At 47.3% G+C, this 16154-nt stretch overlaps 1 protein-coding gene across 1 annotated transcript in view; it reads right to left on the bottom strand.

Annotated features, from left to right (window-relative positions):
- Nucleotides 1–16154, bottom strand: part of LOC122475351 (contactin-associated protein-like 3) — a 193350-nt gene that overhangs the window by 130920 nt on the left and 46276 nt on the right. The window lies entirely within an intron of this gene.

The raw sequence follows: 16154 nt of genomic DNA, 5'->3' as shown, positions 1-16154 counted from the left end.
CAATTGACTTCACACAGTGAGAATCTCAAAATGTCCACAATTGTATCTGGATGTTGCTAGCACTAACACCTTTTTAATATTAGGGTTAATGAACTCCCAAACCTTAGTCCAAATAAAGCCCTGAGAAACAGAAAATTAGAATCCCAGGATTCAATCAGAATAAAAGCAAGGGGTCTACCTCCCACCCCCTTATTATTTGCTCGGTTACAGGTTATAGCCTGTATAGCTGAGCAACCAGTTCTGGCGGAAGCTACCCTGCTCTGAGAACAGGTAGCGGCCTCCCCAGGAAGGTTCTCCATGAGCCTGCCTCTCCCTGGCTTCTGGGGAACCCAAAGTAGGAAAGGGATCATCTCGGCAGGCTGCCAAACAGGCTGAACAGGACTGAGGCAACAAAATCAGCCTTGGGCAAGCAACATAAAATGGTATTCTAAGGGAAAGTGGCAAAAAAAAAAAAAAAAGTACGACTTGGAAGTCATAAAGCTAAGATCAGTAGAAAAAAGCAGAAAGCACAACCAAAGGATGTTCCCCCACAACGTGTAAATGAGAAAGGGAATTAAAAAACGAGACTTGACGATAACACAGAGCACTGTAACCGGAGCACTGGCCAGCCCCCGGCCCAGAGAGCATGGAGCGAGGTGCAGCAAGCTGCCGGTCTGAGGCTCTGCAGGTGGGGATGGCCCCAGAACCTTCCTACCGCCTCTCACCTGCATCCCCTTCCCTGCTTTCTCCCTTCTCCTCGCTCATTCTTGGCCTGCAGTGGTTCTTTAGGACCAGGCTCTGGGTCTGGTGTAAGTTTGAGAATAAGATGTGTAAGGGCTGGAGAGGAGGGTCTCCTGTGGCAGGGGCTTCAGAAAGGACCAGTGAAAGGCAGAGAGGCGGAGAGAGAACTGAGTTCAGAGACACTGTGCCTGGACAAGGGCCACAGAAAACGAGCCAAGCCTGCTATGGCAGTCCTGTCTTCCATTTTCCCGAACCAAGATGCCCCAAGGTGCCGAACGAGTCCACACCCCTATATAAAGCAGGACAGGTTTTCCCAATGCTGAGCAACTCTTTGCTGGGTCCCACACCTGAAGGAACAGCCATGCCTGGTCTACGTTTCGCTCCTACCGGAGACAAAGAATTCACAGAGGCACCATGTGGGAACCCTGAACAAAGATGGCGGACCTCTAGGAACGGAGGCACCGTCTGGGCTGGGATGGCAGCAAATCCCATGGTTTTGAATACCACCGAGGAGCCTGAGGCCAGCAAGTCCCCAAACGTCTCCTAACCACTGTCCTCGGGTGCACCTTCACCTGCTAAACCCAAGCTCTGGGTGACGCAGATTTGCCTCTCTCTCACCAAGAGCATGACCGTCCTCTGATGACGTCCCCCTCCCGTTCTCAAACGCCTTCTGTGTTTGCCGGGAATCTACCTCACAGCAGGTGACAACGATAACAACAATAATGAAAAGGAGACCAAAGGGCCACTTCAGTCGTATCTCACAATATTCCAGGGTGGCATAGACACTGTCCGTTGTGTAACCCTGACCTTCAGTTTCTTGTTCTGTAAAATGAAGACGCTCGCTGAAAAAGATGAGGTCATCAGGGAGGCGCCTGCGTGGCTCAACTGGTTGAGCATCCGACTCTTGATTTCAGCTCAGGGCATGACCACGGGGTCATGGGATTGAGCCCTGCGTTGGGTTCTGTGCTGAGCGTGACGCCTGCCTGAGATTCTCTCTCTCTTCTCGTGCCCCATCCCCTGCTCGTGGTCTCGCTGTCTCTCAAAAATAAATAAAACGAGCAAAAATTGTTTTTAAAAAGATGAGGTCATCAGGATGGGCCCTAATCCAACATGACCAGGGTCTTTATAAGAGGAGGAGAGACAGAGTGGAGAGGAGAGGACACGAAAACACACAGGAAGATGCCTTGTGATGACGGAGGCAGACATCAGACCGATGCATCTGCCAGAATCACCGACAAGGTCACGCGCTATGAGAAAGATACGGAAAATTTTCCCCTAGAGCCTTCCGGGGGAGCGTGGCCCCAACAGACTGAGTTCAGACTTCTGGCCTCCAGGATTGTGAGGCCATAAATATCTGTTGTCTTAAACCCTAGGTACTTAGTTAACAGCGGCCCTAGGAAAAGTTTACGGGGCTAGACTTAATTCCTTTCCACCTAAAGGTGCCCGAGAGCGTGAGAAGCAGGTTTTTCAAGAGAGCCTGGAGATCACAGTGCACTTCCTTCGACAACTGATGAAGGCAATTAATCAATTTCAGGGTAGGAAATCTACTGGCAGTGCAGTGAACGCATTGACCATTTCACTTATTATTATTTGGGGAGGTACAGATGGAAAAGCAGCGCCACGATAATTTCGCGCTCCACTCTCAGGATACTTCTCTGCTAACCCTCAGATTTCCGTACAGGAAACAGGAGCTTTTCGTGTGTCTGAATTTTCCCTCAGTGGGAACTTGAGCTAATAAAGCTTTTGCTGCAGCATACACGCGAGCTCCCCGGGGGTCCCTTTCTGCTGCTCCTGAAAGTTTTCTCTCCTCTCTTAAAAAAAACAAGGATATTGAATCGTTAAAATGTTCAAAGGTCTGAAAGGAGGATAAACCGCTCAGGTATGAATTGATTAAGAATGTGTAAAAATACACAAGACAGGACTTCAAATCCAAACCAAGTGCATTTGCCTAATGCACATCCAGTGTGATTTATTTCAAACTTCTCTCCCTCGGTCACAGGCGTAGCGTGAGGCTAAACTCTGCGATCTCCACTGCCTGCCCTTCTTTCTTGCTCACAGCTCCTTCTGGAAAAGGGCTCGGACCTTGGGCTCTTTTTCAAACCTGGGCTTTTTTGATGGTTCGAAGTGATTTCTCCTCGAGGGCATACGGAAAGGAAGATTATGCCAGGAAGGAAATAAACAGAGTGCTCCGAGCACAGCACAGGGTGACCGGGATATGACTGGCTGGTGGCCGTATCTTCCAGGTGTGGCACTCACCTGGCAGACAGATACATGGCAGACGGATGAGCTCGTCTCCAGGCACACAAACTTCTGTACCGTAATCCCAGAGGCAGCTCGTCCTTTTAAATGCGAGAAGAGTCACCTAAAAAAGTTTCCCTTAAATTGGAATAGTATTTGTTCCGATCTGTACCATCAAAAAGCCTGTATCAGGAAGACAGTCACAGTGAGGAGGACCTAAGATTCTTTTTACGTGGAGGACACTCGAGCCTCAATCGTCTTTTCAGCTGATAATCTCAAATAAGTGCTCAACATATTTTTATTTTTTTTTATTTTAATGTAAAGACAGTATGAATGATATGCCTTGTATCCATTAGCATATAGATCTTAGACTTGACATAATTTATGCGAGAAATTATGGCGAGAAAAGCCAGCATAAAAGTGCCGTGAAAGAGGAAAGTCCGTGACTGAAGGCATTCCAAGTCCCAGCAGGGAGAGACTGGGCATCATGTAAATCACGGTCATCCAGAAAAGTATCTGGGAAATGACACCAGTTCGGAAGCCAGAGATGCAAAGGGGCCCGGACAAAGACACCCAGAGAATGGCCTGCGTTAAAGCACAGCCAGGGACTTGCGTTACCCAGCAAGGACATGGAGGGCCGCTCGGGGGCCATGAGGGATTGCCTCTCCTTACAAATCTCAAGGGTGAGAGAACCGAATAAACACGCTGTTCAGATGAGGGTGCAGAGAAATAAGAACCTGGTGCACCGCTTGTGGAAATGCAACCTGGTGCAACCACTGTGGAAACCAGCTGGGAGGGTCCTCACAAACTTAAAATAGAATGATCATATCCAGCAGTTACACTCCTGGGTTATGTCCCCCCCAAAAAATTCAAACCAGGATATCCCAGAGATATGGGCACACCCACGATCACTGCAGCATTCTTCACAATAGAAACTCAAGTAGCCATTGATGGATGAATTGGTATCTTAGAACGGATAACAGAATACCCCAGACTGCATGCCTTATGAACAACAGAAATTTAACTGCTCACAGTCCTGGGGGCCGGAAGTCTGAGACCGGCATGCCCGCATGGTCGGGTGAGAGCCCTTTTCTGGGCTGCACGCTTTCCGTCCTCACCAAATGGAAGAGGGCGGGGATTTCTCTGAGCCTCTTTTAGGAGATGCTGTCCCTTTCAAGAGGGTTCCGCCCACATGACCTAAGTACCTCCAGAAGGTCCCACCTATTAATACCATCAATACTTTGGGGGAGGGGGTCGGGTTACAGCAGATGAATGTTAATGGGACACAAACATTCAGACCATAGCGATCGATGAAATACAGTGTACCAATACGATGGAATATTATGCAGCCTTTAAAAAGGAGAGGCACCTGGGTGGCTCAGTCAGTTAAGTGTCTGACTTTTGATTCAGGCTCGGGTCACGATCTCACCGTTCACGGGCTCAAGCCCCGCATCGGGCTCTGTGCTAACAGTGCAGAGCCTGCTTGGGATTCTGTCTCTCCCTCTCTCCCTGCCCTTCCCCTGCTCGCTCGTTTTTCTCCTCTCTCTCTCAAAATAAGTAAGAAACACTAAGAAAAATTCCTCAAAAAGAAGGAAATCCTGTCACATGCTATACGTTGGAGGACTCGCAAGGACATCACGCTACGTGAAATAAGCCAGTCGCCCAAGGCCAGACACCGTATGATCCCGCTTATCTGAAGGATCTAGAAACGTAGAATCAGATAGCAAAATCATAGAAACAGAGAGTAAAAAGCTGGTGGCCAAGGGCTGGGGGGAGAGGAGGGAAAGGAAATTTGTGTTCCCCGGGTTCAGACCTTCCATCCTGCCAGATGGAATACTTCTGGAGGGGTGTCGCACAATACGAACCTACCACGCCCCACTGAACCGTATACCTAAAAATGGCTGAAGTGGTGAATTTAATGTTCTGTGCTTTTGACCACAATACAAAAAGAAAACTCTACTTGGGATTTTCTTTCTTTTTTTAAGTTGTTTCAACGCCTAGTATCGAATTGTACAGCAATACGTGCACGTGGTTTAAAAGTAACAATTATTGTGTATTTTTAGCCTCCAGCCCTGGAGTGAGTGTTCAGCTTGGGGACTTTAAATAGGAGCACCTTGCTTTATTTTTTTTTTATATATATTTTTAACATTTTATTTATTTTTGAGAGATAGCAACAGAGTGCGAGTGGGGGAGGGACAGAGAGAGAGAGAGAGTGACACAGAATCGGAAACAGGTTCCAGGCTCCGAGCAAGCGGTCAGCACAGAGCCCAACGTGGGGCTCGAACCCAGGAACTGCTAGATCATGACCTGAGCCGAAGTCGGATGCTCAACCGACTGAGCCACCCAGGCTCAGTGCCCCTGGAGCACCCTGCTTTAAAATAATGTTTTCAGGGGCGCCTGGGTGGCTCAGTCGGTTGAGCATCCGACTTCGGCTCAGGTCATGATCTCAGGGTCTGTGAGTTCGAGCCCCGCGTCGGGCTCCGTGCTGACAGCTCGGAGCCTGGAGCCTGCTTCCGATTCTGTGTCTTCCTCTCTCTCGGGCCCTCCCCCACTTGTGCTTGGTCTCTCTCTCTCTCAAAAATAAATAAAAAGTTTAAAAATAATAATGTTTCCTTGACTCATTATCAATAAATAGATTTACCTCACTCTTTTCAAAGGAACGCATTCTATGCAGTATTAGATTATTCCATAAAACAGAAGTATCGTAATTCATCTATGGGCTCAGTGACCAGTGGAGACCTGGGTGGAGACCGTTAGGACGTGAGCACTGGTGTCACAGGACCTTTCCGTGCACCTAACCTGTCTCTGCGGCATTCATCCCCAGAAGTCAAGTTTCTTCTTGGTGTGGACCGTGTATTGAAGAGACTTAAAAGTACCTCTCTTTTTGGACCATCACCTTCAGAGGTCTGAATAACAGGAGCTTTAAACACTGTAATTTTATGGAAATCCCCTGCAAGGGTTTGTGAGAGCGAATACCTTTTCATGCACGCATAAGCCTCTCTGTTTCATTCTGTTTACTGTCTATTTATATCTTTACCCATTTTTATGTACGGGATTTTTAAAATCTTGCCCATTTATTTTTAAGAATGTTTTATAAATTAAGAAAACTTGGGGGTGCCCGGGAAGCTCAGTCGGTTAAGAGTCTGACTCTCGGTTTCAGCTCAGGTCACGATCTCACGGTTTGTGGGTTCGAGCCCCACGTCAGGCTCTGTGCTGACAGCTCGGAGCCTGGAGCCTGCTTCCGATTCTGTCTCTCCCTCTCTCTCAAAATAAAATTTAAAAAATTAAATAAATTAAGAAAATGTGTTCTTTGTCATATATATTTAAATTTCCCCCAATGTATGTTTGTCGTCTTCTGATAGCATTTTGTTTTTGCACATCGTTTTTAAATTAATCGAATTTATCACCCTTTTCTTTTGTAGCATCTGGGTTTCCATCTCACTTAGCATGCTCCCTCCAATAATTAGTACAACACATTTTCTAATTGCGTTTCATCCTTTCTCTGTGGCTGATTTCTTTGAAATTGTATCTACTTTAGGTAATTAAGGCAGGGATACAGCTTTATGTTTTCCAGGTGGCTAGCAAGTTGTCCCAGTATCGTCAATTGAATAATCCATTTGTTATCATTAATGTGAAATGCCACCTTTATTTCGTGCTAATTCTATAAGTATATTTATTAATGAACCCTATGTTTTTTCACTAATTTTTGCATTAATATGCTAATATAAACAGCATTCCTATTAAGTAGCTTCAAACAGCTAGATTTAAGCTTTATAAAGCATTTTCCTAGCTTACCGGGCATAATTACCTTTAATACTATTCTCATTACCAATTGCTGTGGCTCGTCCTGCATACAAACATTTTAAGATGAAATTTAGAAAAACCTCCTTTGATTTCAGGGTTAGTTGAAGATGAGTATACATCATGATTACACTATCAAGTCTTGATAGGACAGGGATTAACCCCACTTTTCTTTTACGCCTCTTAGTGATGCTTTCGATGCTTTTTGGAGCATTTCTTATCAATTTTATTGCCTGTGATTCTATTATAAATGAGGTCCACGGTTCCTTTATCTGTTAGCTAATTACTTGTAGGTATAAAGAGAAGTTAATTAATTTTGGAAATTACTTTCGTAAGGAGGTACATCGCGGAGTTATTTTTTTTAAATTTTTTTCCTCAGGAGATTTCCTTATGTTCTCAAAGAGCATATAATGATAATTTACCTCCAGTTCTAATTTTTGTGCTCCTTCTATGACTTCCTTCTCTACCTGAATGTACTTGATAACTTGAGAATGTGAGGATGGAGACTTAGAAAGGGCTTCACACATTTACCTTTTAAGGTCATGTGGAATAAACGTTTTTTAAAAGCCCTCTATAGCCTCAAAAGCAAGGGAAACCCCAAATTGATTCTCTCTGGGACTAAGCTCTGAAATAAGGCAAAAGTAGAGGTCTAGGGCTGTATCCAGAGACGATCAAAAAATAAGGGGAAAGACTACTTTCTAGGAGAGTAATCCAACCCGTTGGTGAAGACAACTCACCCATAGGAATCCTCATCACCCATGTGATTCCTCATCACAGAAATGTTGCAAAGCACTGAGCTATTTCCGATTGGTGAACAGGCACCTCTTTTACATCAGTGTCAATACTATTTCCTACTTAATGCTGTGCAATAAATGATACTGGAATAACGAGGTAGCCATTTGAAAAAAATAAATGAAGCCATATCCCTACCTCACACCTTCAACAGACAGAAAATGAACTACACCAGGGATCGAGCAACCTGGAGGCCAGGGTCAAAGGCAGCTGCTTGCGTATTTGTGTAAATAAAGTTTTATGAGAACACAGCCACACCTGTTCATTTACCTAACGCCTGGGGCTGTTGTCACACAACAGGAGAGTTCAGTGGCCACGACAGCGACTGTACCGTCTACAGCGCTGAAAATATTTGCCACCTGTCCCTTTACGGAAAGAGTCTGCAGACCCCTGGTCTACCCCGCTGTTTCCCTCAGTCTGAGGCCTTTAAATATATTTGGAGGACATCCAGCTTCTCAACTGACGCCCCGATCTTCTGCTCGGAAAGTATGAGGATTGCCAATCAGAAATTCTCGTCATCTCAGAGTTTTGAGACCCCGTCTGGCACGAAGCCACTTTTGAATCTTTGATGCCAAAATGGCAGGCCCAGGAAATCCTCCACAGAGAGACCAAAGTGCACACCATGCTTCCGCATCTGTGTAACTACAGCATGTGTGCAAGCTGCAGGATGTGTAGAGTTGACTGCCATTGCAAAGGAGACCAAACGTTAGTACATCCTCCGAAGCTGAGCTGCCCGAGTTGCAACAGGAGATCCTGATGGAAATGCTCCCTGAACTCCCTTGCTTCCCCTCCCCCCCCCCCCCCCGCCCCCGGGGACGTGGCTCAGCACCATTTCCTTTCAATGATCGCGCTGCTGGAGAAGCTTTTCTGCTAAGAATTTCATTTTTCCGCCATGCGCCTTTCTTGCGTAAGACAAAAACGGAGCACTTTTGCGCTCTTTCAATGAATAAATAACCCTACTTTTCAAGCTATCTCCCCCATGACTCTGCCGTACTCCATTCACATTACGGTCTACAATGCGCCTTTTTCATAAAGTCTATCCTAATTTCCACGGGTTGCTACACACAACCGCTTGGTTATATTCAGAGTAAAGGTGCAACTTGTAACATGTCTCCGGATTTCCTATTCGTCTTGTTACATATTTAAGATTCCACTTCCCTCCCTCCCAAGGTGATAACGTGTGGCAATTCTAATAAGCCCAAACGTTACTTGTACCAAGCGGTGAAGTAGGTACAAAGGATACAGAGATAAACAAGCCTTAGTCCCTGACTCCAGAACTGATGTGAAATAGGCACGAGATGGGTAAATACAGTCGAAGAGAGGAATATGTGAGAAATGAAAAAGAAGGGAGCGTCTAAGCAATTTCCGTACACAGTGAAGCTTTTCCGGTTGCGGAAGGTTGTCAGTGACAGAGAAGGAAGGATATTCTGCACAGAGAGCAGGGAGCTCGGACAAAAAGCAGTTGTTACAGGACACCCCGCCTCTGGGGAGCCCTTGGTTTCTTTGCGCTTCGAGCTCAGAAGGCTCATTCGCTTCTCTGCCTCAACCTTTCCAGCGGCTCGGAGAGTTTTCCGCAGATCGAATCCAGCATTTATCTTGTCACTGACCCCCGCAGTTAAAGGCAGACGGGACCACCTTAGGTTCAACAGGACATCATCCTCGTACAACCTCGTGGGGAAGCAATGTTCAACTTCTTACACTCAGATGTGGCACCAAAAGCCTCCTGCTGCGGAAGCAGCATCACATGGTTGGCTAAGGCTTCGAGATGCGTTGACTACCCATCTGGCGGAGGTCTGTTGAGAACAGCAACTTTTCCTTAATTCAATCCAACAGCCCTTTACTGAGACACCATAATACGCCTGGGCCTCTGGGGAGATCAATCCCTGACCGAATGGCTCTCAGCGCCCAGGAGGGGGAGCCACGCATAGGAAATCCGATTGTGGCCCACAGTGGTAAGCGCAATCAGCAAAGTACGGTCTGTACAAAGTCACTGCCGTGGTGGCCAATATGCTGAACGTGAGGAGGTGGCTGGTTAAGAAGGAGACAGCCACGTCCCCCACACGGCTGAGGATGGAGGTGATCACCAAAACGTTACTCCTGTTCCTTCTGCTGAAAGCCAATCGGTCTCAGAGCCGAACTTGGCAGTGGTGGGCACGGCTGTGGTTGGCCGGGGCCTCACGTCGGACCCTGCAGACCTGCAGACCCTTTCTGCAACATCCCGTGTGATGTGAGGCTTGGACTTGTGGAGTCATGAACTCCACGATAAACGTATTAACCTAGACCTGAGATAAACCAACACGTATTTACATGACTGAATTAATATGAGCCTCGATCAGGTGAATTTCCACTTCCGCTCCCAACAAAGCTTCCCATATAGCACAGTGATTACCTCCCTGCACACGAAACACTCTTCCTTATTTCTGATTCAAGTCGTTCCTACGATAATTTGACGTGGTTCTTATCCCTCTCTATTCTGAAATCACATATGGGTCACATGATCTTTCTTTTTATACCAAGCAGTCACGGTTCTTTATTTTATTTATTTTTTTTTTTATGCAATATGTCAAACATACCCATACACACATGTACCTGTGATCCGGACTTAACAGGGTGAATATTTTGTTACCTGTACCTAAGCTCCTTCCCCCCAACAGATAAACCACTGCAGATATAATGAACACCCCCTTATGCCATCTGTCTTGCTTCCAATATTTCCCTGTCATTTCTCCTACCCTAAATCCTTGGGGTCACCTCTGTCGCTCTTGTAGAGCACTGTAAGGTTGTCGTGTCTTTCAATACGATATTAATTAGCCTCACTAATTAGTCTACATTTTTCTACTTGGCTTAGGTTATAAATTACCGAAAGTAGACTAAAGTTTCAAATGGTTGGCTGTTTCGATTTTATCTTCAGCTGTGGACCTACTGATACACATTTTTTCAAGGAAAAAGCAATCTATTCAATAGAATTAGTTATACTAGATCCTATGTCTATATCAAATAATTTCTTTTATTTTTTTTTTTCAAATACAGTTTACCAGTCTGTTCTTAGAAGAATTCCTTTTGCACACAAACGTCCTGCATAGGGAAGAAACATACACTTGAATTGTAAGTTGTCAATGCATTCAGAGTTAACAACCCAGTCTTGAGTTCCCATGGGATCTAATCGTTGAATTTGAGTTCTGAGGAGTTCAAAACGGAAAGAATGAAGTCCTAATTAATGCAAAATGTACAGATTCAAGAAATAACATAGTTCTCAAAGACGGAACTCACTTTAAGCACCTGGTTGTTATTCGTCAATAAAAGCAACGAGAAGACACTCTGGGCTTGTGTCCCACGAGGTTGGTGACAGCTGGGGAGAAAGAGGGTGTTCTCCAGCCACAGGACAACAGAGCGAGGTTCCTGCAGGGAGGATCGCCTGATCAGGCTGACACCGCGTGGGACACCTGCGTCCTCCAGCAGGGGCATGACCCCCTGTGAGCCAGGCATGTACAGATGTCCTTGGTCATCTCAGTCAGCACTTCTGGGATCCCCTGAGAATCTTCTTTAAACGCAGATTCGGATTTAGTACACCAGATCCAGCCCCCCTGAGATTCCATTTTCTATCGAGATCCCAGGTGATTCCGATGGTCTGTGCACCACAGGTGGAGATGTGGGGCCTAGAGTCATCTGGGCCCTCTCTCTTGTAGAGAAGGAGAGGACAGGAGAAGAAAGATGTGAGGATAAGGAGAGAAAAGCAGAGAGAGATATAAGAAAGACAAGGCTCAAGGAGAGAGAGACGAAGGACAGGAAATTTGATAACACGGCCGTCCCATGAGGGTGGCCACTAGGTCCTTACATGGCTCCACCCACCATCCAGGGGCTTTGGTCCCCAGTGCGGGGCAGATGGAGCCGGCTGGTGGCATGGGCTCTTCCGACGACCAGAGACACGCGTTCCCCGACGGCCCCTCGGCAGAGCCAGGCAAGTCACGGCGCGTCCACAGACTTCTGAACCCGCCCTTCGGTACAGGGAAATAAATGCCAGAAGCGAACCCAGGGAAGGCGAGGGGCAGGGAAGGCTCTCGGGTACAGCCAAGACAGAGACCACCGAACCCCGTCCTTACAGTGTGGCTGGACTCTCAAATCACCTGGACCGGTTCGAACCACAAGGCTGGCCCGTTCCCAAGACCCTAATGATGAGAGCGGCTCACTGTGCCTAACGTTTGTGCAAACGGTATAGTTTATACTCAACACCGTCGTCCTTGTAGGGGGTCTCACAAGGCAGAGGGTGCCTATGCGACCAGCCCCCCAAAAAATACCCCGGCTGTTGAGTGTCTAGTGAGTTTCCACGGTTGCAACACCTCACGCAGATTGCCAGAACTTTCTTGAGGAGGAATGAAGCATGTTCTACGGGTGTCCACGTGGACAGGACTCGTGGGGGCTTATGACTGGTTTGCCACGGGCTGCGCCCCAAGCACCTTCCTTCTCTCCTGATTTTGCTTTGTGTCCTCTCAACATCAGTTTTAGGACTACACACTGGTCCTGTGAGTCCCCCCCCCCCCCAGTGAGTTGCACAACCTGAGGGGGGTCATTGGGATCTCTCCAGCCCTTCCCACCCCCTACACAGAGGACCCAGCCGGTTACACCCCAACTTCAGACCTGCAGAAACCGTGACGTCACAGCTCTGCCTTGCATCGGGCCGCGAAGGGCACGGTAACTTCTTACCCTGGCAGCACAAAACCAAGAAAACGGCAAAGTGTCGCTAATGAAGAGTGTAAACCTTTCAAGGGAATTTTGTTTAGACTCTCACATTCACTCTCCAATTAAGGTCAGCGATCCGTAATGAAAACCACACCCTGATGGAGGGGTCGAGCCTCCGTTGTCATTAAGAGCCGCTGCCTCTAAGTGAGAGGGCCAGAGAGCAGCCAAGTCGGCCTCATCTTTTTCCAGAAACTGTACATATAATCTCGTAATGATCGCCCCGTGGGGCGTCCCGCTGTCAGAGTCAACTGTATAGAGAGGCGGGCCCGGAGCAGGAAACGAATCCACTTAAGCCGCGGTGACGGACCAAAAGGCGGCAAGGATGAGCCACCTTTCCTGACAGAGATCAAGACGCAGGAGAAGTCTTTGCAGTGGAGCGTCAGAGACCCCTGCGCTGAGACCAAGGGCTTTCGAGCACAGCAGTCACTCAAGAGCGACTTCCTGCCGGAAGGGAGACCCCACGCAAGCACGCACGCATCTAGCGAACGCGTCCCAGCTTTCTGCTGGGGGCCAGGCACCGTGAAGTTCTGGGGATGCAGAGGAGGAAGGCGGGTCTTTAGCTCCCCAGGACGGGGAGGTAGGCCACCACGCCAGTCCTTACTGTGTGATGGGCGCAGGACCGGGGGGCGCTCCCCTGCGTGGTCGCCGATCGGTAAGGCCACTATCCCTGCCCCCACCTCCCCTGGGCTCCTCGAAGCAAAGTGCCAGATGGTGACGCTTGGAGATGGTTGCCCCCGAGCTGCTGAGCCGAAACACAGGAACGGTCACAATTTCTCAGCCATGTATCAGAGTGGGATGGGGGTAAAAAACATGAGCCGTTGTTAGCGCGACTAAGAACAGGCGTGCACGAAACTCTACACCTGAAACCAGTTTTAGCGTATATGTTAACTAACTAGAATGTAAATAAAAATTTGACATCAGCGGCGCCGGGGTGGCTCAGTCGGTTACGCGCCCAACTCTTGATTTCCGCTCAGGTCTTGACCTCACGTTCGGGAGTTGGAGCCCTGTATCAGGTTCTGTGCTAACAGTGTGGAGCCTGCTTGGTATTCTCATTCTCTCTCTCTCTCTCTCTCTCTCTGCCCCTCCCGTGCGTGCTCTCTCTTTCTCTCTCTCTCTCTCAAAATAAATAAACTTTAAAAACTTGAAATAGGGGCGCCTGGGTGGCGCAGTCGGTTAAGCGTCCGACTTCAGCCAGGTCACGATCTCACGGTCCGTGAGTTGGAGCCCCGCGTCAGGCTCTGGGCTGATGGCTCAGAGCCTGGAGCCTGTTTCCGATTCTGTGTCTCCCTCTCTCTCTGCCCCTCCCCTGTTCATGCTCTGTCTCTCTCTGTCCCAAAAATAAATAAATGTTGAAAAAAAAAATTAAAAAAAAAAATAAAATAAAATAAAAACTTGAAATAAAAACTAAGCATGCACTATCAGTTACCTGATTTCCAAAACCAAGACTTAATTTTGAATAAAAGTTCTCTATATAAGTAGATGCTTCGTTAAGCTTTAACTGTTACTTGTTCTTCTTTTTTCTAAGAGAGAGAAGTGGGGATGAGGGCAGAGGGAGGGACAGAGAGAGGGAGAGGGAGAGACAGAGAGAGAGGGAGAGAGAATCCTAAGCAGACTTCCACCCTCAGCACAGACCCCGACACAGGGCTCAATCCCACAACCCTGGGATCATGACCTGAGCTGAAAACAAGTCAGATGCTCAACCGACAGAGCCAACCCGGGCGCCCCTAACTGTCACTCATTCTTAATTAATGTTTATCTTAACCCTGCTTTGGACCTGCTGTTCTAAGAATTAACTCCACCTCAATATCTACTTCTGATCACACACTTGGCAACTGCTGGTTTGGGAAGTCAGCCAGCCCTGAAACCCCAAATCCTCTCCTAGTCTGTTTTACCTCCTGTTAAGACACCTGACCAGTTCGGGGCGCCTGGGTGGCTCAGTCAGTTGAGCGTCCGACTTTGGCTCAGGTCATGATCTCACAGTTCGTGGGTTCCAGCCCCGCGTGGAGCCCCAAGTCGGGCTCTGTGCACCGACAGCCTGAAGCCTCCTTTGGATCCTCTGTCTCCCTCTCTCGCCGCCCCTCCCCTGCTTGCACACGCACTAGCTCTTGCTCTCTCTCAAAAATAAACATTAGAGGGGCACCTGGGTGGCTCGGTTGGTTAAATGGCTGACTTCAGCTCAGGTCATGATCTCACAGTTCATTGGTTCGAGCCCCACACTGGGCTCTGTGCTGACAGCTCAGAGCCTGGAGCCTGCTTCAGATTCTGTGTCTCCCTCTCTCTGCCCCTTCCTTGACCACACTCTGTCTCTCTCTCTCTCTCTCTCTCTCTCTCTCTCAAAAAAGTGAATAAACGTCAAAATTTTTTTTCAAAATAAACATTTGAAAGATATATTTTTTTAAAAAGTTACATAATATCCTTAGCCTAAATTAAATGGAAACTAAGCTGTATATTTTTTATTGTGGGTATATAGTCACGATATAAAATTTACCACTTTGACCACTTTTAAGTGTGCATTTCTCTGGCATTAACATTCGCACTGTTGTGCATCCGTTCCCACCATGCATCTCCAGAACTTTTCATCTTCTCAACTGAAACTCTGTCCCCACTCCACGCTGACTCTCCATTCCTCTGTTCCCCTAACCCCTGGCAAGCATCTAAACTGCATTTTTAGTAACAAGAAAAGAGTAAGTCCTTCTCCACCTGACACATCTCCCACAGGCCACACACCCCCCATCAGCCGCCCCACCAGCCAAGTGCAAACACTGTGCACACAGAGCTTCTCATTCAGGGCAGACTGTGATTTAAAAACACAAATGCTGGGGCGCCTGGGTGGCTCAGTCAGTTAAGCGTCCGACTTCGGCTCAGGTCGCGATCCCGCGGTCCGTGAGTTCGAGCCCCACATCAGGCTCTGTGCTGACCGCTGAGAGCCTGGAGCCCATTTCGGATTCTGTGTCTCCCTCTCTCTCTGACCCTCCCCCGTTCATGCTCTATCTCTCTCTGTCTCAAAAATAAACGTTAAAAAAAAACACAAATGCTAATTAGATAATAAATTTCACATAGTTTCATAGTCAAAAAGTCAGGCAAGGGGCACCTGGCTGGCTCGGTCAGCTGAGCATCCGACTCTTGATCTCGGCTCAGGTCATGATCTCACAGTTTGTGAAACTGAGCCCCAGAATGGGCTCTGCACTGACAGCACAGAGCCTGCTTGAAACTCACTCACTCTCTCTCTCTCTCTCTCTCTCTCTCCCTCCCTCCCTCCCTCCCTCCCTCTCCACTCATGCATGCACACACACTCTCTCTTAAAATGAATATTTAAGTATTTTTTTAAAAGGCAGGCAAAATTTAATTCTTCCAAAAGAAACACGATATGTAATCAGAGGTCGAAACTATGTCACGGATGCAAAATAATCACGATTCCAACGAATCCCAGAGATCTAGCTCCCATGAATTACAAGGGGCCACCCAAGTACACAATTTCCTGTTGGAGCCGGATTTGTGTCCCCCAACATGCCGTCCATAGGGAGACTCTCCATTACACCTATTTTTAAACGTTTGGGGTTTTCCAGAAATCTCACTTAATCGGAGGACACAGAAGAATGAATTTACTTAATTGAACAACACCAAGGCAACACCAGCCGCTGGGTTCTGGAACAAAAACTATAGCAGGTTGTATATGTGGCTTTATTCCTTAGATTTCACACTATGTTAAGGAATCATGGGAAGACGTTTTCAATATTTCACTACATTTTACAAAATTGTTTTACTTTTACTTATTTCATAAATTATACATGGGCAGCACATTTTAAAATGCCACATGTGTCTTACAGTCACTTGGAAACACTTTTCGAGTAATTTAGGAGGCTCCA

This window comes from Prionailurus bengalensis, chromosome D4, assembly GCF_016509475.1.
Source record: "Prionailurus bengalensis isolate Pbe53 chromosome D4, Fcat_Pben_1.1_paternal_pri, whole genome shotgun sequence".
Taxonomy (NCBI): Eukaryota; Metazoa; Chordata; class Mammalia; order Carnivora; family Felidae; genus Prionailurus; species Prionailurus bengalensis.
The sequence above is the reverse complement of the archived record's forward strand: the minus strand, read 5'-3'. Positions and strand labels throughout refer to the sequence as shown.